General features: G+C 52.8%; 3 non-coding genes across 3 annotated transcripts; all 3 read right to left on the bottom strand.

Moving 5' to 3' along the window:
- Window positions 1–696: 696 nt before the first annotated feature.
- TRNAN-GUU (transfer RNA asparagine (anticodon GUU)) lies at window positions 697–770 on the bottom strand. Its single transcript has one exon. It is a non-coding gene; the product is annotated as a tRNA-Asn (tRNA).
- Window positions 771–5,701: 4,931 nt separating this feature from the next.
- On the bottom strand, window positions 5,702–5,775 carry TRNAN-GUU (transfer RNA asparagine (anticodon GUU)). Its single transcript has one exon. It is a non-coding gene; the product is annotated as a tRNA-Asn (tRNA).
- A 4,637-nt stretch (window positions 5,776–10,412) lies between these two features.
- Window positions 10,413–10,486, bottom strand: TRNAN-GUU (transfer RNA asparagine (anticodon GUU)). The gene has a single exon. It is a non-coding gene; the product is annotated as a tRNA-Asn (tRNA).
- Window positions 10,487–25,121: the final 14,635 nt, after the last annotated feature.

The following is a 25,121-nucleotide window of genomic DNA, read 5'->3' as shown; positions in this document are numbered from 1 at the left end:
AGCCGATCGCGCAAGCCAATTGCGCCACGGAGACAGTCGCGCTCCACTCTTACCACCATCGGAACATATCTTCAAAGCTATCAGCACAAAGAAAAAAGCAACACACCACTCCCGGGAGGGCTCGAACCTCCAACTTTTCGGTTAACAGCCAATCGCGCTGGCCAATTGCGCCACGGAGACAGTCCTGCTCCACTCTCACCACCATTAGAACATATCTTTCAAGCTATCAGCCCAAAGAAAAAAAAGCGCCGCACCACCACCAGGTGGGCTCGAACCTCCAAACTTTCGGTTAACGGCCGATCGCACTAGCCAATTGCGCAACGGAGACAATCGTGCTCCACGCTCACCACCATCAGAAAATATCTTCAAAGCTATCAGCGCAAAGAAAAAAGCAACACACCCCACCCGGGAGGGCTCGAACATCCATCTTTTTGGTTAACAGCTGATCGCGCTAGCCAATGGCGCCACGGGGACAGTCCTGCTCCACTCTCACCACCGTCAGAACATTTCTTCAGAGCTATGAGCCCAAAGAAAAAAAGCGCCGCAACACCACCGGGTGGGCTCGAACCTCCAACCTTTCGGTTAACAGCCGATCGCGCTAGCCAATTGCGCCACAGAGACAGTCGTGCTCCACTCTCACCACCGTCAGACCATTTCTTCAGAGCTATCGCCCCAAAGAAAGAAAAAGCGCCGCACCGCCACCGGGAGGGCTCGAACCTCCAACCTTTCGGTTAACAGCCGATCGCGCTAGCCAATTGCGCCACGGAGACAGTCCTGCTCCACTCTCACCACCGTCAGAACATTTCTTCAGAGCTATCAGCCCAAAGAAAAAAAAGCGCCGCACCACCACCGGGTGGGCTCGAAACTCCAACCTTTCGGTTAACAGCCGATCGCGCTAGCCAATTGCGCCATGGAGACAGTCCTGCTCCACTCTCACCACCATCAGAACATAACTTGAAAGCTATTACCACAAAGAAAAAAGCAACACACCACTCCCGGGAGGGCTCGAAACTCCAACCTTTCGGTTAACAGCCGATCGCGCTAGCCCATTGCGCCACGGAGACAGTCTTGCTCCCTTCTCACCACCATCAGAACATATCTTCAAAGCTATCAGCCCAAAGAAAAAAAAGCGCCGCACCACCACCGGGTGGGCTCGAACCTCCAACCTTTCGGTTAACAGCTGATCACGCAAGCCAATTGCGCCAGGGAGACAGTCCTGCTCCACTCTCACCACTATCAGAACATATCTTCAAAGCTATCAGTGCAAAGAAAAAAAAGCGCCGCACCACCACCGGGTGGTGCTCGAACCTCCAACCTTTCGGTTAACAGCCGATCGCGCAAGCCAATTGCGCCACGAAGACAGTCATGCTCCACTCTCACCACCATCAGAACATATCTTCAAAGCTATCAGTGCAAAGAAAAAAGCAACACACCACTCCCGGGAGGGTTCGAAAGTCCAACCTTTCGGTTAACAGCCAATCGCGCTAGCCAATTGCGCCACGGAGACAGTCCTGCTCCACTCTCACCACCATCAGAACATATCATCAAAGCTATCACCACAAAGAAAAAAAAGCGCCGCACTACCATCCGGTGGGCTCGAAACTCCAACCTTTCGGTTAACAGCCGATCGCGCTAGCCAATTGCGCCACGGAGACAGTCCTGCTCCACTCTCAACACCATCAGAACATATCTTCAGAGCTATCAGTGCAAAGAAAAAAGCAACACACCACTCCCGGGATGGCTCGAAACTCCAACCTTTCGGTTAACAGCCGATCGCGCTAACCCATTGCGCCACGGGGACAATCTTGCTTCACTCTCACCACCATCAGAACATATCTTCAAAGCTATCAGCGCAAAGAAAAAAAAGCGCCGCACCACCACCAGGTGGGCTCGTACCTCCAACCTTTCGGTTAACAGCCGATCGCGCTAGCCAATTGCGCCAGAGAGACAGTCCTGCTCCACTCTCACCGCCATCAGAACACATCTTCAAAGCTATCAGCCCAAAGAAAAAAAAGCACCGCACCACCACCGGGTGGGCTCGAACCTCCAACCTTTCGTTTAACAGCCAATCGCGCTAGCCAATTGCGCCAAGGAGACAGTCCTGCTCCACTCTCACCACCATCAGAACATATCTTCAAAGCTATCAGCACAAAGAAAAAAAAGCGCCGCACCACCACAGGGTGGGCTCGAAACTCCAACCTTTTGGTTAACAGCCGATCGCGCAAGCCAATTGCACCACGGAGACAGTCCTGCTCCACTCTCACCACCGTCAAAACATTTATTCAGAGCTATCACCCCAAAGAAAAAAAGCGCCGCACCACCACCGGGAGGGCTCGAAACTCCAACCTTTCGGTTAACAGCTGATCGCGCTAGCCCATTGCGCCACGGAGACAGTCCTGCTCCACTCTCACCACCATCAGAACATATCTTCAAAGCTATCAGCGCAAAGAAAAAAGCAACACACCACTCCCGGGAGGGCTCGAAACTCGAACCTTTCGGTTAACAGCCGATCGCGCTAGCCCTTTGCGCCACGGAGACAGTCTTGCTCCGCTCTCACCACCATCAGAACATATCTTCAAAGCTATCAGCCCAAAGAAAAAAAAGCGCCGCACCACCACCGGGTGGGCTCGAAACTCCAACCTTTCGGTTAACAGCCGATCGCGCTAGCCAATTGCGCCATGGAGACAGTCCTGCTCCACTCTCACCACCATCAGTACATATCTTAAAAGCTATTACCACAAAGAAAAAAAGCAACACACCACTCCCGGGAGGGCTCGAAACTCCAACCTTTCGGTTAACAGACGATCGCGCAAGCCAATTGCGCCACGGAGACAGTCCTGCTCCACTCTCACCACCATCAGAACATATCTTCAAAGCTATCAGCGCAAAGAAAAAAGCAACACACCACTCCCGGGAGGGCTTGAAACTCCAACCTTTCGGTTAACAGCCGATCGCGGTAGCCCATTGCGCCACGGAGACAAACTTGCTCCCTTCTCACCTCCATCAGAACATATCTTCAAAGCTATCAGCCCAAAGAAAAAAAAGCGCCGCACCACCACCGGGTGGGCTCGAACCTCCAACCTTTCGGTTAACAGCCGATCGCACTAGCCAATTGCGCCACGGAGACAGTGCTGCTCCACTCTCACCACCATTAGAACATATCTTTCAAGCTATCAGCCCAAAGAAAAAAAAGCGCCGCACCACCACCAGGTGGGCTCGAACCTCCAAACTTTCGGTTAACGGCCGATCGCACTAGCCAATTGCGCAACGGAGACAATCGTGCTCCACTCTCACCACCATCAGAACATATCTTCAAAGCTATCAGTGCAAAGAAAAAAGCAACACACCACTCCCGGGAGGGTTCGAAACTCCAACCTTTCGGTTAACAGCCAATCGCGCTAGCCAATTGCGCCACGGAAACAGTCCTGCTCCACTCTCACCACCATCAGAACATATCATCAAACCTATCACCACAAAGAAAAAAAAGCGCCGCACTACCATCGGGTGGGCTCGAAACTCCAACCTTTCGGTTAACAGCCTATCGCGCTAGCCAATTGCGCCATGGAGACAGTCGTGCTCCATCTCACCACCATCAGAACATATCTTCAAAGCTATTACCACAAAGAAAAAAGCAACACACCACTCCTGGGAGGGCTCGAACCTCTAACGTTTCGGTTAACAGCCGATTGCGCAAGCCAATTGCGCCACGGAGACAGTCCTGCTCCACTCTCACCACCATCAGAACATATCTTCAAAGCTATCAGTGCAAAGAAAAAAGCAACACACCACTCCCGGGAGGGCTCGAAACTCCAACATTTCGGTTAACAGCCGATCGCGCTAGCCCTTTCCGCCACGGGGACAGTCGTGCTCCACTCTCACCACCGTCAGACCATTTCTTCAGAGCTATCGCCCCAAAGAAAGAAAAAGCGCCGCACCACCACCGGGTGGGCTCGAACCTCCAACCTTTCGGTTAACAGCCGATCGCGCTAGCCAATTGCGCCACGGAGACAGTCCTGCTCCACTCTCAACACCATCAGAACATATCTTCAAAGCTATCAGTGCAAAGAAAAAAGCAACACACCACTCCCGGGATGGCTCGAAACTCCAACCTTTCGGTTAACAGCCGATCGCGCTAACCCATTTCGCCACGGGGACAGTCTTGCTCCACTCTCACCACCATCAGAACATATCTTCAAAGCTATCAGCGCAAAGAAAAAAAAGCGCCGCACCACCACCGGGTGGGCTCGTACCTCCAACCTTTCGGTTAACAGCCGATCGCGCTAACCCATTGCGCCACGGGGACAGTCTTGCTCCACTCTCACCACCATCAGAACATATCTTCAAAGCTATCAGCGCAAAGAAAAAAAGCGCCGCACCACCACCGGGTGGGCTCGTACCTCCAACCTTTCGGTTAACAGCCGATAGCGCTAGCCAATTGCGCCAGGGAGACAGTCCTGCTCCACTCTCACCGCCATCAGAACATATCTTCAAAGCTATCAGCCCAAAGAAAAAAAAGCACCGCACCACCACGGGGTGGGCTCGAACCTCCAACCTTTCGTTTAACAGCCAATCGCGCTAGCCAATTGCGCCAAGGAGACAGTCCTGCTCCACTCTCACCACCATCAGAACATATCTTCAAAGCTATCAGCACAAAGAAAAAAAAGCGCCGCACCACCACAGGGTGGGCTCGAAACTCCAACCTTTTGGTTAACAGCCGATCGCGCAAGCCAATTGCGCCACGGAGACAGTCCTGCTCCACTCTCACCACCGTCGAAACATTTATTCAGAGCTATCACCCCAAAGAAAAAAAGCGCCGCACCACCACCGCGAGGGCTCGAAACTCCAACGTTTCGGTTAACAGCCGATCGCGCTAGCCCATTGCGCCACGGAGACAGTCCTGCTCCACTCTCACCACCATCAGAACATATCTTCAAAGCTATCAGCGCAAAGAAAAAAGCAACACACCACTCCCGGGAGGGCTCGAAACTCGAACCTTTTGGTTAACAGCCGATCGCGCTAGCCCTTTGCGCCACGGAGACAGTCTTGCTCCGCTCTCACCATCATCAGAACATATCTTCAAAGCTATCAGCCCAAAGAAAAAAAGCGCCGCACCACCACCGGGTGGGCTCGAAACTCCAACCTTTCGGTTAACAGCCGATCGCGCTAGCCAATTGCGCCATGGAGACAGTCCTGCTCCACTCTCACCACCATCAGTACATATCTTAAAAGCTATTACCACAAAGAAAAAAAGCAACACACCACTCCCGGGAGGGCTCGAAACTCCAACCTTTCGGTTAACAGCCGATCGCGCAAGCCAATTGCGCCACGGAGACAGTCCTGCTCCACTCTCACCACCATCAGAACATATCTTCAAAGCTATCAGCGCAAAGAAAAAAGCAACACACCACTCCCGGGAGGGCTCGAACATCCATCTTTTTGGTTAACAGCTGATCGCGCTAGCCAATGGCGCCACGGGGACAGTCCTGCTCCACTCTCACCACCGTCAGAACATTTCTTCAGAGCTATGAGCCCAAAGAAAAAAAGCGCCGCAACACCACCGGGTGGGCTCGAACCTCCAACCTTTCGGTTAACAGCCGATCGCGCTAGCCAATTGCGCCACAGAGACAGTCGTGCTCCACTCTCACCACCGTCAGACCATTTCTTCAGAGCTATCGCCCCAAAGAAAGAAAAAGCGCCGCACCGCCACCGGGAGGGCTCGAACCTCCAACCTTTCGGTTAACAGCCGATCGCGCTAGCCAATTGCGCCACGGAGACAGTCCTGCTCCACTCTCACCACCGTCAGAACATTTCTTCAGAGCTATCAGCCCAAAGAAAAAAAAGCGCCGCACCACCACCGGGTGGGCTCGAAACTCCAACCTTTCGGTTAACAGCCGATCGCGCTAGCCAATTGCGCCATGGAGACAGTCCTGCTCCACTCTCACCACCATCAGAACATAACTTGAAAGCTATTACCACAAAGAAAAAAGCAACACACCACTCCCGGGAGGGCTCGAAACTCCAACCTTTCGGTTAACAGCCGATCGCGCTAGCCCATTGCGCCACGGAGACAGTCTTGCTCCCTTCTCACCACCATCAGAACATATCTTCAAAGCTATCAGCCCAAAGAAAAAAAAGCGCCGCACCACCACCGGGTGGGCTCGAACCTCCAACCTTTCGGTTAACAGCTGATCACGCAAGCCAATTGCGCCAGGGAGACAGTCCTGCTCCACTCTCACCACTATCAGAACATATCTTCAAAGCTATCAGTGCAAAGAAAAAAAAGCGCCGCACCACCACCGGGTGGTGCTCGAACCTCCAACCTTTCGGTTAACAGCCGATCGCGCAAGCCAATTGCGCCACGAAGACAGTCATGCTCCACTCTCACCACCATCAGAACATATCTTCAAAGCTATCAGTGCAAAGAAAAAAGCAACACACCACTCCCGGGAGGGTTCGAAAGTCCAACCTTTCGGTTAACAGCCAATCGCGCTAGCCAATTGCGCCACGGAGACAGTCCTGCTCCACTCTCACCACCATCAGAACATATCATCAAAGCTATCACCACAAAGAAAAAAAAGCGCCGCACTACCATCGGGTGGGCTCGAAACTCCAACCTTTCGGTTAACAGCCGATCGCGCTAGCCAATTGCGCCACGGAGACAGTCCTGCTCCACTCTCAACACCATCAGAACATATCTTCAGAGCTATCAGTGCAAAGAAAAAAGCAACACACCACTCCCGGGATGGCTCGAAACTCCAACCTTTCGGTTAACAGCCGATCGCGCTAACCCATTGCGCCACGGGGACAATCTTGCTTCACTCTCACCACCATCAGAACATATCTTCAAAGCTATCAGCGCAAAGAAAAAAAAGCGCCGCACCACCACCAGGTGGGCTCGTACCTCCAACCTTTCGGTTAACAGCCGATCGCGCTAGCCAATTGCGCCAGAGAGACAGTCCTGCTCCACTCTCACCGCCATCAGAACATATCTTCAAAGCTATCAGCCCAAAGAAAAAAAAGCACCGCACCACCACCGGGTGGGCTCGAACCTCCAACCTTTCGTTTAACAGCCAATCGCGCTAGCCAATTGCGCCAAGGAGACAGTCCTGCTCCACTCTCACCACCATCAGAACATATCTTCAAAGCTATCAGCACAAAGAAAAAAAAGCGCCGCACCACCACAGGGTGGGCTCGAAACTCCAACAATTTGGTTAACAGCCGATCGCGCAAGCCAATTGCGCCACGGAGACAGTCCTGCTCCACTCTCACCACCGTCAAAACATTTATTCAGAGCTATCACCCCAAAGAAAAAAAGCGCCACACCACTCCCGGGAGGGCTCGAAACTCGAACCTTTCGGTTAACAGCCGATCGCGCTAGCCCTTTGCGCCACGGAGACAGTCTTGCTCCGCTCTCACCACCATCAGAACATATCTTCAAAGCTATCAGCCCAAAGAAAAAAAGCGCCGCACCACCACCGGGTGGGCTCGAAACTCCAACCTTTCGGTTAACAGCCGATCGCGCTAGCCAATTGCGCCATGGAGACAGTCCTGCTCCACTCTCACCACCATCAGTACATATCTTAAAAGCTATTACCACAAAGAAAAAAAGCAACACACCACTCCCGGGAGGGCTCGAAACTCCAACCTTTCGGTTAACAGCCGATCGCGCAAGCCAATTGCGCCACGGAGACAGTCCTGCTCCACTCTCACCACCATCAGAACATATCTTCAAAGCTATCAGCGCAAAGAAAAAAGCAACACACCACTCCCGGGAGGGCTTGAAACTCCAACCTTTCGGTTAACAGCCGATCGCGGTAGCCCATTGCGCCACGGGGACAGTCTTGCTCCACTCTCACCACCATCAGAACATATCTTCAAAGCTATCAGTGCAAAGAAAAAAAGCGCCGCACCACCACCGGGTGGGCTCGAACCTCCAACCTTTCGGTTAACAGCCGATTGCGCAAGCCAATTGCGCCATGGAGACAGTCCTGCTCCACTCTCACCACCGTCAAAACATTTATTCAGAGCTATCACCCCAAAGAAAAAAAAGCGCCGCACCACCACCGGGAGGGCTCGAAACTCCAACTTTTCGGTTAACAGCCGATCGCGCTAGCCCATTGCGCACGGAGACAGTCTTGCTTCACTCTCACCACCATCAGAACATATCTTCAAAGCTATCAGCGCAAAGAAAAAAGCAACACACCACTCCCGGGAGGGCTTGAAACTCCAACCTTTCGGTTAACAGCCGATCGCGGTAGCCCATTGCGCCACGGGGACAGTCTTGCTCCACTCTCACCACCATCAGAACATATCTTCAAAGCTATCAGAACAAAGAAAAAAAAGCGCCGCACCACCAACGGGTGGGCTCGAACCTCCAAACTTTCGGTTAACAGCCAATCGCGCTAGCCAATTGCGCCACGGAGACAGTCCTGCTCCACTCTCACCACCATCAGTACATATCTTCAAAGCTATCAGCGCAAAGAAAAAAGCAACACACCACTCCCGGGAGGTCTCGAAACTCGAACCTTTCGGTTAACAGCCGATCGCGCTAGCCCTTTGCGCCACGGAGACAGTCTTGCTTCGCTCTCACCACCATCAGAACATATATTCAAAGCTATCAGCGCAAAGAAAAAAGCAACACACCACTCCCGGGCGGGCTCGAAACTCCAACCTTTCGGTTAACAGCCGATCGGGCTAGCCCATTGCGCCACGGAGACAAACTTGCTCCCTTCTCATCTCCATCAGAACATACCTTCAAAGCTATCAGCCCAAAGAAAAAAAAGCGCCGCACCACCACCGGGTGGGCTCGAACCTCCAACCTTTCGGTTAACAGCCGATCGCACTAGCCAATTGCGCCACGGAGACAGTCGCGCTCCACTCTCACCACCGTCAGAACATTTCTTCAGAGCTATGAGCCCAAAGAAAAAAAGCGCCGCACCACCACCGGGTGGGCTCGAACCTCCATCCTTTCGGTTAACAGCCGATCGCGCTAGCCAATTGCGCCACAGAGACAGTCGTGCTCCACTGTCACCACAATCAGACCATTTCCTCAGAGCTATCGTCCCAAAGAAAGAAAAAGCGCCGCACCGCCACCGGGAGGGCTCGAACCTCCAACCTTTCGGTTAACAGCCGATCGGGCTAGCCAATTGCGCCACGGAGACAGTCCTGCTCCACTCTCACCGCCGTCAGAACATTTCTTCAGAGCTATCAGCCCAAAGAAAAAAAGCGCCGCACCACCACCGGGTGGGCTCGAAACTCCAACCTTTCGGTTAACAGCCGATCGCGCTAGCCAATTGCGCCATGGAGACAGTCCTGCTCCACTCTCACCACCATCAGAACATAACTTGAAAGCTATTACCACAAAGAAAAAAGCAACACACCACTCCCGGGAGGGCTCGAAACTCCAACCTTTCGGTTAACAGCCGATCGCGCTAGCCCATTGCGCCACGGAGACAGTCTTGCTCCCTTCTCACCACCATCAGAACATATCTTCAAAGCTATCAGCCCAAAGAAAAAAAAGCGCCGCACCACCACCGCGTGGGCTCGAACCTCCAACCTTTCGGTTAACAGCTGATCACGCAAGCCAATTGCGCCACGGAGACAGTCCTGCTCCACTCTCACCACTATCAGAACATATCTTCAAAGCTATCAGTGCAAAGAAAAAAAAGCGCCGCACCACCACCGGGTGGTGCTCGAACCTCCAACCTTTCGGTTAACAGCCGATCGCGCAAGCCAATTGCACCACGAAGACAGTCATGCTCCACTCTCACCACCATCAGAACATATCTTCAGAGCTATCAGTGCAAAGAAAAAAGCAACACACCACTCCCGGGAGGGTTCGAAACTCCAACCTTTCGGTTAACAGCCAATCGCGCTAGCCAATTGCGCCACGGAGACAGTCCTGCTCCACTCTCACCACCATCAGAACATATCATCAAAGCTATCACCACAAAGAAAAAAAAGCGCCGCACCACCATCGGGTGGGCTCGAAACTCCAACCTTTCGGTTAACAGCCGATCGCGCTAGCCAATTGCGCCATGGAGACAGTCGTGCTCCACTCTCACCACCATCAGAACATATCTTCAAAGCTATTACCACAAAGAAAAAAGCAACACACCGCTCCTGGGAGGGCTCGAACCTCCAACCTTTCGGTTAACAGCCGATTGCGCAAGCCAATTGCGCCACGGAGACAGTCCTGCTCCACTCTCACCACCATCAGAACATATCTTCAAAGCTATCAGTGCAAAGAAAAAAGCAACACACCACTCCCGGGAGGGCTCGAAACTCCAACCTTTCGGTTAACAGCCGATCGCGCTAGCCAATTGCGCCACAGAGACAGTCGTGCTCCACTCTCAACAACGTCAGACGATTTCTTCAGAGCTATCGCCCCAAAGAAAGAAAAAGCGCCGCACCGCCACCGGGAGGGCTCGAACCTCCAACCTTTCGGTTAACAGCCGATCGCGCTAGCCAATTGCGCCACGGAGACAGTCCTGCTCCACTCTCACCACCGTCAGAACATTTCTTCAGAGCTATCAGCCCAAAGAAAAAAAAGCGCCGCACCACCACCGGGTGGGCTCGAAACTCCAACCTTTCGGTTAACAGCCGATCGCGCTAGCCCATTGCGCCACGGAGACAGTCTTGCTCCCTTCTCACCACCATCAGAACATATCTTCAAAGCTATCAGCCCAAAGAAAAAAAAGCGCCGCACCACCACCGCGTGGGCTCGAACCTCCAACCTTTCGGTTAACAGCTGATCACGCAAGCCAATTGCGCCACGGAGACAGTCCTGCTCCACTCTCACCACTATCAGAACATATCTTCAAAGCTATCAGTGCAAAGAAAAAAAAGCGCCGCACCACCACCGGGTGGTGCTCGAACCTCCAACCTTTCGGTTAACAGCCGATCGCGCAAGCCAATTGCACCACGAAGACAGTCATGCTCCACTCTCACCACCATCAGAACATATCTTCAGAGCTATCAGTGCAAAGAAAAAAGCAACACACCACTCCCGGGAGGGTTCGAAACTCCAACCTTTCGGTTAACAGCCAATCGCGCTAGCCAATTGCGCCATGGAGACAGTCCTGCTCCACTCTCACCACCATCAGAACATAACTTGAAAGCTATTACCACAAAGAAAAAAGCAACACACCACTCCCGGGAGGGCTCGAAACTCCAAACTTTCGGTTTACAGCCGATCGCGCTAGCCCATTGCGCCACGTAGACAGTCTTGCTCCCTTCTCACCACCATCAGAACATATCTTCAAAGCTATCAGCCCAAAGAAAAAAAAGCGCCCCACCACCACCGGGTGGGCTCGAACCTCCAACCTTTCGGTTAACAGCTGATCACGCAAGCCAATTGCGCCACGGAGACAGTGCTGCTCCACTCTCACCACTATCAGAACATATCTTCAAAGCTATCAGTGCAAAGAAAAAAAGCGCCGCACCACCACCGGGTTGTGCTCGAACCTCCAACCTTTCGGTTAACAGCCGATCGCGCAAGCCAACTGAGCCACGAAGACAGTCATGCTCCACTCTCACCACCATCAGAACATATCTTCAAAGCTATCAGTGCAAAGAAAAAAGCAACACACCACTCCCGGGAGGGTTCGAAACTCCAACCTTTCGGTTAACAGCCAATCGCGCTAGCCAATTGCGCCACGGAGACAGTCCTGCTCCACTCTCACCACCATCAGAACATATCATCAAAGCTATCACCACAAAGAAAAAAAAGCGCCGCACTACCATCGGGTGGGCTCGAAACTCCAACCTTTCGGTTAACAGCCTATCGCGCTAGCCACTTGCGCCATGGAGACAGTCGTGCTCCACTCTCACCACCATCAGAACATATCTTCAAAGCTATTACCACAAAGAAAAAAGCATCACACCACTCCTGGGAGGGCTCGAACCTCCAACCTTTCGGTTAACAGCCGATTGCGCAAGCCAATTGCGCCACGGAGACAGTCCTGCTCCACTCTCACCACCATCAGAACATATCTTCAAAGCTATCAGCGCAAAGAAAAAAAAGCGCCGCACCACCACCGGGTGGGCTCGTACCTCCAACCTTTCGGTTAACAGCCGATCGCGCTAGCCAATTGCGCCATGGAGACAGTCCTGCTCCACTCTCACCACCATCAGAATATATCTTCAAAGCTATCAGCGCAAAGAAAAAAAAGCGCCGCACCACCACCGGGTGGGCTCGTACCTCCAACCTTTCTGTTAACAGCCGATCGCGCTAGCCAATTGCGCCAGGGAGACAGTCCTGCTCCACTCTCACCACCATCAGAACATATCTTCAAAGCTATCAGCCCAAAGAAAAAAAATCACCGCACCACCACCGGGTGGGCTCGAACCTCCAACCTTTCGTTTAACAGCCAATCGCGCTAGCCAATTGCGCCAAGGAGACAGTCCTGCTCCACTCTCACCACCATCAGAACATATCTTCAAAGCTATCAGCACAAAGAAAAAAAAGCGCCGCACCACCACAGGGTGGGCTCGAAACTCCAACCTTTTGGTTAACAGCCGATCGCGCAAGCCAGTTGCGCCACGGAGACAGTCCTGCTCCACTTTCACCACCATTAGGACATATCTTCAAAGCTATTAGTGCAAAGAAAAAAGCAATACACCATTCCCGGGAGGGCTCGAAACTCCAACCCTTCGGTTTACAGCCGATCGCGCTAGCCCATTGCGCCACGACGACAGTCTTGCTCCACTCTCACCACCATCAGAACATATCTTCGAAGCTATCAGCACAAAGAAAAATCAAGCGCCGCACCACCACCGGGTAGGCTCGAACCTCCAACCTTTCGGTTAACAGCCGATCGCGCTAGCCAATTGCGCCAGGGAGACAGTCCTGCTCCACTCTCACCACCATCAGAACATATCTTCAAAGCTATTACCACAAAGAAAAAAGCAACACACCACTCCTGGGAGGGCTCGAACCTCCAACCTTTCGGTTAACAGCCGATTGCGCAAGCCAATTGCGCCACGGAGACAGTCCTGCTCCACTCTCACCACCATCAGAACATATCTTCAAAGCTATCAGCGCAAAGAAAAAAAAGCGCCGCACCACCACCGGGTGGGCTCGTACCTCCAACCTTTCGGTTAACAGCCGATCGCGCTATGCCATTGCGCCACGGAGACAGTCTTGCTCCACTCTCACCACCATCGGAACACATCTTCAAACAATCAACGCAGAGAAAAAAAAAACGCCGCACCACCACCGGGTGGGCTCGAAACTCCAACATTTCGGTTGACAGCCGATCGCGCTAGCCAACTGCGCCACGGAGACAGTCGTGCTCCACACTCACCACCATCAGAACATATCTTCAAAGCTATCAGCGCAAAGAAAAAAGGAACACACCACTCCCGGGAGGGCTCGAAACTCCAATCTTTCGGTTAACAGCCGATCGCGCTAGCCAATTGCGCCACGGAGACAGTCCTGCTCTACTCTCACCACCATCAGAACATATCTTCAAAGCTATCAGCCCAAAGAAAAAAAAGCGCCGCACCACCACCGGGTGGGCTCGAACCTCCAAATTTTCGGTTAACAGCCGATCACGCTAGCCAATTGCGTCAGGGAGACAGTCCTGCTCTACTCTCACCACCATCAGAACATATCTTCAAAGCTATCAGCCCAAAGAAAAAAAAGCGCCGCACCACCACCGGGTGGGCTCGAACCTCCAAATTTTCGGTTAACAGCCGATCACGCTAGCCAATTGCGTCACGGAGACAGTCCTGCTCTACTCTCACCACCATCAGAACATATCTTCAAAGCTATCAGCCCAAAGAAAAAAAAGCGCCGCACCACCACCGGGTGGGCTCGAACCTCCAAATTTTCGGTTAACAGCCGATCACGCTAGCCAATTGCGTCACGGAGACAGTCCTGCTCTACTCTCACCACCATCAGAACATATCTTCAAAGCTATCAGCCCCCAGAAAAAAAGCGCCGCACCACCACCGGGTGGGCTCGAACCTCTAACTTTTCGGTTAACAGCCGATCGCGCTAGCCAATTGCGCCACAGAGACAGTCGTGCTCCACTCTCAACCACCGTCAGACCATTTCTTCAGAGCTATCACCCCAAAAAAAAAAAAGCGCCGCACCACCCCCGAGTGGGCACGAACCTCCAACCTTTCGGTTAACAGCCGATCACGCAAGCCAATTGCGCCACGGAGACAGTCCTGCTCCACTCTCACCACTATAAGAACATATCTTCAAAGCTATCAGTGCAAAGAAAAAAAAGCGCCGCACCACCACCGGGTGGTGCTCGAACCTCCAACCTTTCGGTTAACAGCCGTCCGCGCAAGCCAATTGCGCCACGAAGACAGTCCTGCTCCACTCTCACCACAATCAGAACATATCTTCAAAGCTATCAGTGCAAAGAAAAAAGCAACACACCACTCCCGCGAGGGTTCGAAACTCCAACCTTTCGGTTAACAGCCAATCGCGCTAGCCAATTGCGCCACGGAGACAGTCCTGCTCCTCTCTCACCACCATCAGAACATATCATCAAAGCTATCACCACAAAGAAAAAAAAGCGCCGCACCACCATCGGGTGGGCTCGAAACTCCAACCCTTCGGTTTACAGCCGATCGCGCTAGCCCATTGCGCCACGAGGACAGTCTTGCTCCACTATCACCTCCATCAGAACATATCTTCAAAGCTATCAGCACAAAGAAAAATCAAGCGCCGCACCACCACCGGGTGGGCTCGAACCTCCAACCTTTCGGTTAACAGCCGATCGCGCTAGCCAATTGCGCCAGGGAGACAGTCCTGCTCCACTCTCACCGCCATCAGAACATATCTTCAAAGCTATCAGCCCAAAGAAAAAAAAAGCACCGCACCACCACCGGGTGGGCTCGAACCTCCAACCTATCGGTTAACAGCCGATTGCGCTAGCCAATTGCGCCACGAATACAGTCCTGCTGCACTCTCACCACCATCAGAACATATCTTCAAAGCTAATACCGCAAAGAAAAAAGCAACACACCACTCCCGGGAGGGCTCGCAATTCCAACCTTTCGGTTAACAGCCGATCGCGCTAGCCCATTGCGCCACGGAGACAGTCTTGCGCCACTCTCACCACCATCGGAACACATCTTCAAACAATCAACGCAAAGAAAAAAAAACGCCGCACCACCACCGGGTGGGCTCGAAACTCCAACATTTCGGTTGACAGCCGATCGTGCTTGCCCATTGCGCCACGGGGACAGTCTTGCTACACTCTCACCACCATCAGAACATATCTTCAAAGCTATCAGCGCAAAGAAAAAAAAGCGCCGCACCACCACCGGGTGGGCTCGAACCTCCATTCTTTCGGTTAACAGCCGATCGCGCAAGCCAATTGCGCCACGGAGACAGTCCTGCTCCACTCTCACCACCATCAGAACATATCTTCAAAGCTATCAGCACAAAGAAAAAAAGCGCCACATCATCACCGGGTGGGCTCGAACCTCCAACCTTTCGGTTAACAGCCGATCGCGCTAGCCAACTGCGCCACGGAGACAGTCGTGCTCCACACTCACCACCATCAGAACATATCTTCAAAGCTATCAGCGCAAAGAAAAAAGGAACACACGACTCCCGGGAGGGCTCGAAACTCCAATCTTTCGGTTAACAGCCGATCGCGCTAGCCAATTGCGCCACGGAGACAGTCCAGCTCTACTCTCACCACCATCAGAACATATCTTCAAATCTATCAGCCCAAAGAAAAAAAAGCGCCGCACCACCACCGGGTGGGCTCGAACCTCCAAATTTTCTGTTAACAGCCGATCACGCTAGCCAATTGCGTCACGGAGACAGTCCTGCTCTACTCTCACCACCACCAGAACATATCTTCAAAGCTATCAGCCCCCAGAAAAAAAGCGCCGCACCACCACCGGGTGGGCTCGAACCTCCAACCTTTCGGTTAACAGCCGATCGCGCTAGCCAATTGCGCCATGGAGACAGTCCTGCTCCACTCTCAGCACCATCAGAACATATCTTCAAAGCTATCAGCACAAAGAAAAAAAGCGCCACACCATCACCGGGTGGGCTCGAACCTCCAACCTTTCGGTTAAAAGCCGATCGCGCTAGCCAACTGCGCCACGGAGACAGTCGTGCTCCACTCTCACCAACATCAAAACATATCTTCAAACCTATCAGCGCAAAGAAAAAAGCAACACACCACTCCCGGGAGGGCTCGAACCTCCAACCTTTCGGTTAACAGCCGAACGCGTAAGCCAATTGCACCACGAAGACAGTCCTGCTCCACTCTCACCACCGTCAAAACATTTATTCAGAGCTATCACCCCAAAGAAAAAAAGCGCCGCACCACCACCGGGAGGGCTCGAAACTCCAACCTTTCGGTTAACAGCCGATCGCGCTAGCCCATTGCGCCACGGAGACAGTCCTGCTCCACTCTCACCACCATCAGAACATATCTTCAAAGCTATCAGCGCAAAGAAAAAAGCAACACACCACTCCCGGGAGGGCTCGAAACTCGAACCTTTCGGTTAACAGCCGATCGCGCTAGCCCTTTGCGCCACGGAGACAGTCTTGCTCCGCTCTCACCACCATCACAACATATCTTCAAAGCTATCAGCCCAAAGAAAAAAAAGCGCCGCACCACCACCGGGTGGGCTCGAAACTCCAACCTTTCGGTTAACAGCCGATCGCGCTAGCCAATTGCGCCATGGAGACAGTCCTGCTCCACTCTCACCACCATCAGAACATATCTTAAAAGCTATTACCACAAAGAAAAAAAGCAACACACCACTCCCGGAAGGGCTCGAAACTCCAACCTTTCGGTTAACAGCCGATCGCGCAAGCCATTTGCGCCACGAAGACAGTCCTGCTCCACTTTCACCACCATCACAACATATCTTCAAAGCTATCAGTGCAAAGAAAAAAGCAACAAACCACTCCCGGGAGGGCTTGAAACTCCAACCTTTCGGTTAACAGCCGATTGCGGTAGCCCATTGCGCCACGGGGACAGTCTTGCTCCACTCTCACCACCATCAGAACATATCTTCAAAGCTATCAGTGCAAAGAAAAAAAAGCGCCGCACCACCACCGGGTGGGCTCGAACCTCCAACCTTTCGGTTAACAGCCGATCGCGCAAGCCAATTGCGCCACGGAGACAGTCCTGCTCCACTCTCACCACCGTCAAAACATTTATTTAGAGCTATCACCCCAAAGAAAAAAAAGCGCCGCACCACCACCGGGAGGGCTCGAAACTTCAACCTTTCGGTTAACAGCCGATCGCGCTAGCCCATTGCGCCAGGGAGACAGTCTTGCTTCACTCTCACCACCATCAGAACATATCTTCAAAGCTATCAGCACAAAGAAAAAAAAAGCGCCGCACCACCACCGGGTGGGCTCGAACCTCCAAACTTTCGGTTAACAGCCGATCGCGCTAGCCAATTGCGCCACGGAGACAGTCCTGCTCCACTCTCACCACCATCAGAACATATCTTCAAAGCTATCAGCGCAAAGAAAAAAGCAACACACCACTCCCGGGAGGGCTCGAAACTCGAACCTCTCGGTTAACAGCCGATCGCGCTAGCCCTTTGCGCCACGGAGACAGTCTTGCTCCGCTCTCACCACCATCAGAACATATATTCAAAGCTATCAGCGCAAAGAAAAAAGCAACACACCACTCCCGGGCGGGCTCGAAACTCCAACCTTTCGGTTAACAGCCGATCGGGCTAGCCCATTGCGCCACGGAGACAAACTTGCTCCCTTCTCACCTCCATCAGAACATATCTTCAAAGCTATCAGCCCAAAGAAAAAAAAGCGCCGCACCACCACCGGGTGGGCTCGAACCTCCAAGCTTTCGGTTAACAGCCGATCCCACTAGCCGATTGCGCCACGGAGACAGTCGCGCTCCACTCTCACCACCATCAGAACATATCTTCAGAGCTATCAGCACAAAAAAAAGCAACAAACCACTCCCGGGAGGGCTCGAACCTCCAACATTTCCGTTAACAGCCGATCGCGCTGGCCAATTGCGCCACGGAGACAGTCCTGCTCCACTCTCACCACCATATGAACATATCTTTCAAGCTATCAGCCCAAAGAAAAAAAAAAGCGCCGCACCACTACCAGGTGGGCTCGAACCTCCAACCTTTCGGTTAACGGCCGATCGCGCTAGCCAATTGCGCAACGGAGACAATCGTGCTCCACGCTCACCACCATCGGAAAATATCTTCGAAGCTATCAGCGCAAAGAAAAAAGCAACACACCCCACCCGGGAGGGCTCGAACCTCCAACTTTTTGGTTAACAGCCGATCGCACTAGCCTATGGCGCCACGGGGACAGTCCTGCTCCACTCTCACCACCGTCAGAACATATCTCCAAAGCTATCAGCACAAAGAAAAAAAAGCGCCACATCATCACCGGGTGGGCTCGAACCTCCAACCTTTCGGTTAACAGCCGATCGCGCTAGCCAACTGCGCCACAGAGACAGTCGTGCTCCACACTCACCACCATCAGAACATATCTTCAAAGCTATCAGCGCAAAGAAAAAAGGAACACACCACTCCCGGGAGGGCTCGAAACTCCAATCTTTCGGTTAACAGCCGATCGCGCTAGCCAATTGCGCCACGGAGACAGTCCAGCTCTACTCTCACCACCATCAGAACATATCTTCAAATCTATCAGCCCAAAGAAAAAAAAGCGCCGCACCACCACCGGGTGGGCTCGAACCTCCAAATTTTCTGTTAACAGCCGATCACGCTAGCCAATTGCGTCACGGAGACAGTCCTGCTCTACTCTCACCACCACCAGAACATATCTTCAAAGCTATCAGCCCCCAGAAAAAAAGCGCCGCACCACCACCGGGTGGGCTCGAACCTCTAACTTTTCGGTTAACAGCCGATCGCGCTAGCCAATTGCGCCACAGAGACAGTCGTGCTCCACTCTCACCACCGTCAGACCATTTCTTCAGAGCTATCGCCCCAAAGAAAAAAAAAGCGCCGCACCACCCCCGAGTGGGCTCGAACCTCCAACCTTTCGGTTAACAGCCGATCGCGCTAGCCAATTGCGCCATGGAGACAGTCCTGCTCCACTCTCAGCACCATCAGAACATATCTTCAAAGCTATCAGCACAAAGAAAAAAAGCGCCACACCATCACCGGGTGGGCTCGAACCTCCAACCTTTCGGTTAAAAGCCGATCGCGGTAGCCAACTGCGCCACGGAGACAGTCGTGCTCCACTCTCACCACCATCAAAACATATCTTCAAAGCTATCAGCGCAAAGAAAAAAGCAACACACCACTCCCGGGAGGGCTCGAACCTCCAACCTTTCGGTTAACAGCCGAACGCGTAAGCCAATTGCACCACGAAGACAGTCCTGCTCCACTCTCACCACTGTCAAAACATTTATTCAGAGCTATCACCCCAAAGAAAAAAAGCGCCGCACCACCACCGGGAGGGCTCGAAACTCCAACCTTTCGGTTAACAGCCGATCGCGCTAGCCCATTGCGCCACGGAGACAGTCCTGCTCCACTCTCACCACCATCAGAACATATCTTCAAAGCTATCAGCGCAAAGAAAAAAGCAACACACCACTCCCGGGAGGGCTCGAAACTCGAACCTTTCGGTTAACAGCCGATCGCGCTAGCCCTTTGCGCCACGGAGACAGTCTTGCTCCGCTCTCACCACCATCAGAACATATCTTCAAAGCTATCAGCCCAAAGAAATAAAAGCGCCGCACCACCACCGGGTGGGCTCGAAACTCCAACCTTTCGGTTAACAGCCGATCGCGCTAGCCAATTGCGCCATTGAGACAGTCCTGCTCCACTCTCACCACCATCAGAACATATCCTAAAAGCTATTACCACAAAGAAAAAAAGCAACACACCACTCCCGGAAGGGCTCGAAACTCCAACCTTTCGGTTAACAGCCGATCGCGCAAGCCATTTGCGCCACGGAGACAGTCCTTCTCCACTTTCGCCACCATCACAACATATCTTCAAAGCTATCAGTGCAAAGAAAAAAGCAACACACCACTCCCGAGAGGGCTTGAAACTCCAACCTTTCGGTTAACAGCCGATCGCGGTAGCCCATTGCGCCACGGGGCAGTCTTGCTCTACTCTCACCACCGTCAAAACATTTATTTAGAGCTATCACCCCAAAGAAAAAAAAGCGCCGCACCACCACCGGGAGGGCTCGAAACTCCAACCTTTCGGTTAACAGCCGATCGCGCTAGCCCATTGCGCCAGGGAGACAGTCTTGCTTCACTCTCACCACCATCAGAACATATCTTCAAAGCTATCAGCACAAAGAAAAAAAAAGCGCCGCACCACCACCGGGTGGGCTTGAACCTCCAAACTTTCGGTTAACAGCCGATCGCGCTAGCCAATTGCGCCACGGAGACAGTCCTGCTCCACTCTCACCACCATCAGAACATATCTTCAAAGCTATCAGCGCAAAGAAAAAAGCAACACACCACTCCCGGGAGGGCTCGAAACTCGAACCTCTCGGTTAACAGCCGATCGCGCTAGCCCTTTGCGCCACGGAGACAGTCATGCTCCGCTCTCACCACCATCAGAACATATATTCAAAGCTATCAGCGCAAAGAAAAAAGCAACACACCACTCCCGGGCGGGCTCGAAACTCCAACCTTTCGGTTAACAGCCGATCGGGCTAGCCCATTGCGCCACGGAGACAAACTTGCTCCCTTCTCACCTCCATCAGAACATATCTTCAAAGCTATCAGCCCAAAGAAAAAAAAGCGCCGCACCACCACCGGGATGGCGCCACGGGGACAGTCCTGCTCCACTCTCACCACCGTCAGAACATATCTCCAAAGCTATCAGCACAAAGAAAAAAAAGCGCCACATCATCACCGGGTGGGCTCGAACCTCCAACCTTTCGGTTAACAGCCGATCGCGCTAGCCAACTGCGCCACGGAGACAGTCGTGCTCCACACTCACCACCATCAGAACATATCTTCAAAGCTATCAGCGCAAAGAAAAAAGGAACACACCACTCCCGGGAGGGCTCGAAACTCCAATCTTTCGGTTAACAGCCGATTGCGCTAGCCAATTGCGCCACGGAGACAGTCCAGCTCTACTCTCACCACCATCAGAACATATCTTCAAATCTATCAGCCCCCAGAAAAAAAGCGCCGCACCACCACCGGGTGGGCTCGAACCTCTAACTTTTCGGTTAACAGCCGATCGCGCTAGCCAATTGCGCCACAGAGACAGTCGTGCTCCACTCTCACCACCGTCAGACCATTTCTTCAGAGCTATCGCCCCAAAGAAAAAAAAAGCGCCGCACCACCCCCGGGTGGGCTCGAACCTCCAACCTTTCGGTTAACAGCCGATCACGGTAGCCAATTGCGCCATGGAGACAGTCCTGCTCCACTCTCAGCACCATCAGAACATATATTCAAAGCTATCAGCACAAAGAAAAAAAGCGCCACACCATCACCGGGTGGGCTCGAACCTCCAACCTTTCGGTTAAAAGCCGATCGCGCTAGCCAACTGCGCCACGGAGACAGTCGTGCTCCACTCTCACCACCATCAAAACATATCTTCAAACCTATCAGCGCAAAGAAAAAAGCAACACACCACTCCCGGGAGGGCTCGAACCTCCAACCTTTCGGTTAACAGCCGAACGCGTAAGCCAATTGCACCACGAAGACAGTCCTGCTCCACTCTCACCACCGTCAAAACATTTATTCAGAGCTATCACCCCAAAGAAAAAAAGCGCCGCACCACCACCGGGAGGGCTCGAAACTCCAACCTTTCGGTTAACAGCCGGTCGCGCTAGCCCATTGCGCCACGGAGACAGTCCTGCTCCACTCTCACCACCATCAGAACATATCTTCAAAGCTATCATCGCAAAGAAAAAAGCAACACACCACTCCCGGGAGGGCTCGAAACTCGAACCTTTCGGTTAACAGCCGATCGCGCTAGCCCTTTGCGCCACGGAGACAGTCTTGCTCCGCTCTCACCACCATCACAACATATCTTCAAAGCTATCAGCCCAAAGAAAAAAAAGCGCCGCACCACCACCGGGTGGGCTCGAAACTCCAACCTTTCGGTTAACAGCCGATCGCGCTAGCCAATTGCGCCATGGAGACAGTCCTGCTCCACTCTCAGCACCATCAGAACATATCTTAAAAGCTATTACCACAAAGAAAAAAAGCAACACACCACTCCCGGAAGGGCTCGAAACTCCAACCTTTCGGTTAACAGCCGATCGCGCAAGCCATTTGCGCCACGGAGACAGTCCTGCTCCACTTTCACCACCATCACAACATATCTTCAAAGCTATCAGTGCAAAGAAAAAAGCAACACACCACTCCCGGGAGGGCTTGAAACTCCAACCTCTCGGTTAACAGCCGATTGCGGTAGCCCATTGCGCCACGGGGACAGTCTTGCTCCACTCTCACCACCATCAGAACATATCTTCAAAGCTATCAGTGCAAAGAAAAAAAAGCGCCGCACCACCACCGGGTGGGCTCGAACCTCCAACCTTTCGGTTAACAGCCGATCGCGCAAGCCAATTGCGCCACGGAGACAGTCCTGCTCCACTCTAACCACCGTCAAAACATTTATTTAGAGCTATCACCCCAAAGAAAAAAAAGCGCCGCACCACCACCGGGAGGGCTCGAAACTTCAACCTTTCGGTTAACAGCCGATCGCGCTAGCCCATTGCGCCAGGGAGACAGTCTTGCTTCACTCTCACCACCATCAGAACATATCTTCAAAGCTATCAGCACAAAGAAAAAAAAAGCGCCGCACCACCACCGGGTGGGCTCGAACCTCCAAACTTTCGGTTAACAGCCGATCGCGCTAGCCAATTGCGCCACGGAGACAGTCCTGCTCCACTCTCACCACCATCAGAACATATCTTCAAAGCTATCAGCGCAAAGAAAAAAGCAACACACCACTCCCGGGAGGGCTCGAAACTCGAACCTCTCGGTTAACAGCCGATCGCGCTAGCCCTTTGCGCCACGGAGACAGTCTTGCTCCGCTCTCACCACCATCAGAACATATATTCAAAGCTATCAGCGCAAAGAAAAAAGCAACACACCACTCCCGGGCGGGCTCGAAACTCCAACCTTTCGGTTAACAGCCGATCGGGCTAGCCCATTGCGCCACGGAGACAAACTTGCTCCCTTCTCACCTCCATCAGAACATATCTTCAAAGCTATCAGCCCAAAGAAAAAAAAGCGCCGCACCACCACCGGGTGGGCTCGAACCTCCAACCTTTCGGTTAACAGCCGATCCCACTAGCCGATTGCGCCACGGAGACAGTCGCGCTCCACTCTCACCACCATCAGAACATATCTTCAGAGCTATCAGCACAAAAAAAGCAACAAACCACTCCCGGGAGGGCTCGAACCTCCAACATTTCGGTTAACAGCCGATGGCGCTGGCCAATTGCGCCACGGAGACAGTCCTGCTCCACTCTCACCACCATATGAACATATCTTTCAAGCTATCAGCCCAAAGAAAAAAAAAGCGCCGCACCACTACCAGGTGGGCTCGAACCTCCAACCTTTCGGTTAACGGCCGATCGCGCTAGCCAATTGCGCAACGGAGACAATCGTGCTCCACGCTCACCACCATCGGAAAATATCTTCGAAGCTATCAGCGCAAAGAAAAAAGCAACACACCCCACCCGGGAGGGCTCGAACCTCCAACTTTTTGGTTAACAGCCGATCGCACTAGCCAATGGCGCCACGGGGACAGTCCTGCTCCACTCTCACCACCGTCAGAACATATCTCCAAAGCTATCAGCACAAAGAAAAAAAAGCGCCACATCATCACCGGGTGGGCTCGAACCTCCAACCTTTCGGTTAACAGCCGATCGCGCTAGCCAATTGCGTCACGGAGACAGTCCTGCTCTACTCTCACCACCACCAGAACATATCTTCAAAGCTATCAGCCCCCAGAAAAAAAGCGCCGCACCACCACCGGGTGGGCTCGAACCTCTAACTTTTCGGTTAACAGCCGATCGCGCTAGCCACTTGCGCCACAGAGACAGTCGTGCTCCACTCTCACCACCGTCAGACCATTTCTTCAGAGCTATCGCCCCAAAGAAAAAAAAAGCGCCGCACCACCCCCGGGTGGGCTCGAACCTCCAACCTTTCGGTTAACAGCCGATCACGCTAGCCAATTGCGCCATGGAGACAGTCCTGCTCCACTCTCAGCACCATCAGAACATATATTCAAAGCTATCAGCACAAAGAAAAAAAGCGCCACACCATCACCGGGTGGGCTCGAACCTCCAACCTTTCGGTTAAAAGCCGATCGCGCTAGCCAACTGCGCCACGGAGACAGTCGTGCTCCACTCTCACCACCATCAAAACATATCTTCAAACCTATCAGCGCAAAGAAAAAAGCAACACACCACTCCCGGGAGGGCTCGAACCTCCAACCTTTCGGTTAACAGCCGAACGCGTAAGCCAATTGCACCACGAAGACAGTCCTGCTCCACTCTCACCACCGTCAAAACATTTATTCAGAGCTATCACCCCAAAGAAAAAAAGCGCCGCACCACCACCGGGAGGGCTCGAAACTCCAACCTTTCGGTTAACAGCCGGTCGCGCTAGCCCATTGCGCCACGGAGACAGTCCTGCTCCACTCTCACCACCATCAGAACATATCTTCAAAGCTATCATCGCAAAGAATAAAGCAACACACCACTCCCGGGAGGGCTCGAAACTCGAACCTTTCGGTTAACAGCCGATCGCGCTAGCCCTTTGCGCCACGGAGACAGTCTTGCTCCGCTCTCACCACCATCACAACATATCTTCAAAGCTATCTGCCCAAAGTAAAAAAAGCGCCGCACCACCACCGGGTGGGCTCGAAACTCCAACCTTTCGGTTAACAGCCGATCGCGCTAGCCAATTGCGCCATGGAGACAGTCCTGCTCCACTCTCACCACCATCAGAACATATCTTAAAAGCTATTACCACAAAGAAAAAAAGCAACACACCACTCCCGGAAGGGCTCGAAACTCCAACCTTTCGGTTAACAGCCGATCGCGCAAGCCATTTGCGCCACGGAGACAGTCCTGCTCCACTTTCACCACCATCACAACATATCTTCAAAGCTATCAGTGCAAAGAAAAAAGCAACACACCACTCCCGGGAGGGCTTGAAACTCCAACCTCTCGG

This window comes from Rhipicephalus microplus, unplaced genomic scaffold (assembly GCF_043290135.1).
Source record: "Rhipicephalus microplus isolate Deutch F79 unplaced genomic scaffold, USDA_Rmic scaffold_80, whole genome shotgun sequence".
In the NCBI taxonomy this organism is placed as follows: domain Eukaryota; kingdom Metazoa; phylum Arthropoda; class Arachnida; order Ixodida; family Ixodidae; genus Rhipicephalus; species Rhipicephalus microplus.
Note: the sequence above shows the minus strand (reverse complement) of the source record. Positions and strands in the feature narration are given on the sequence as shown.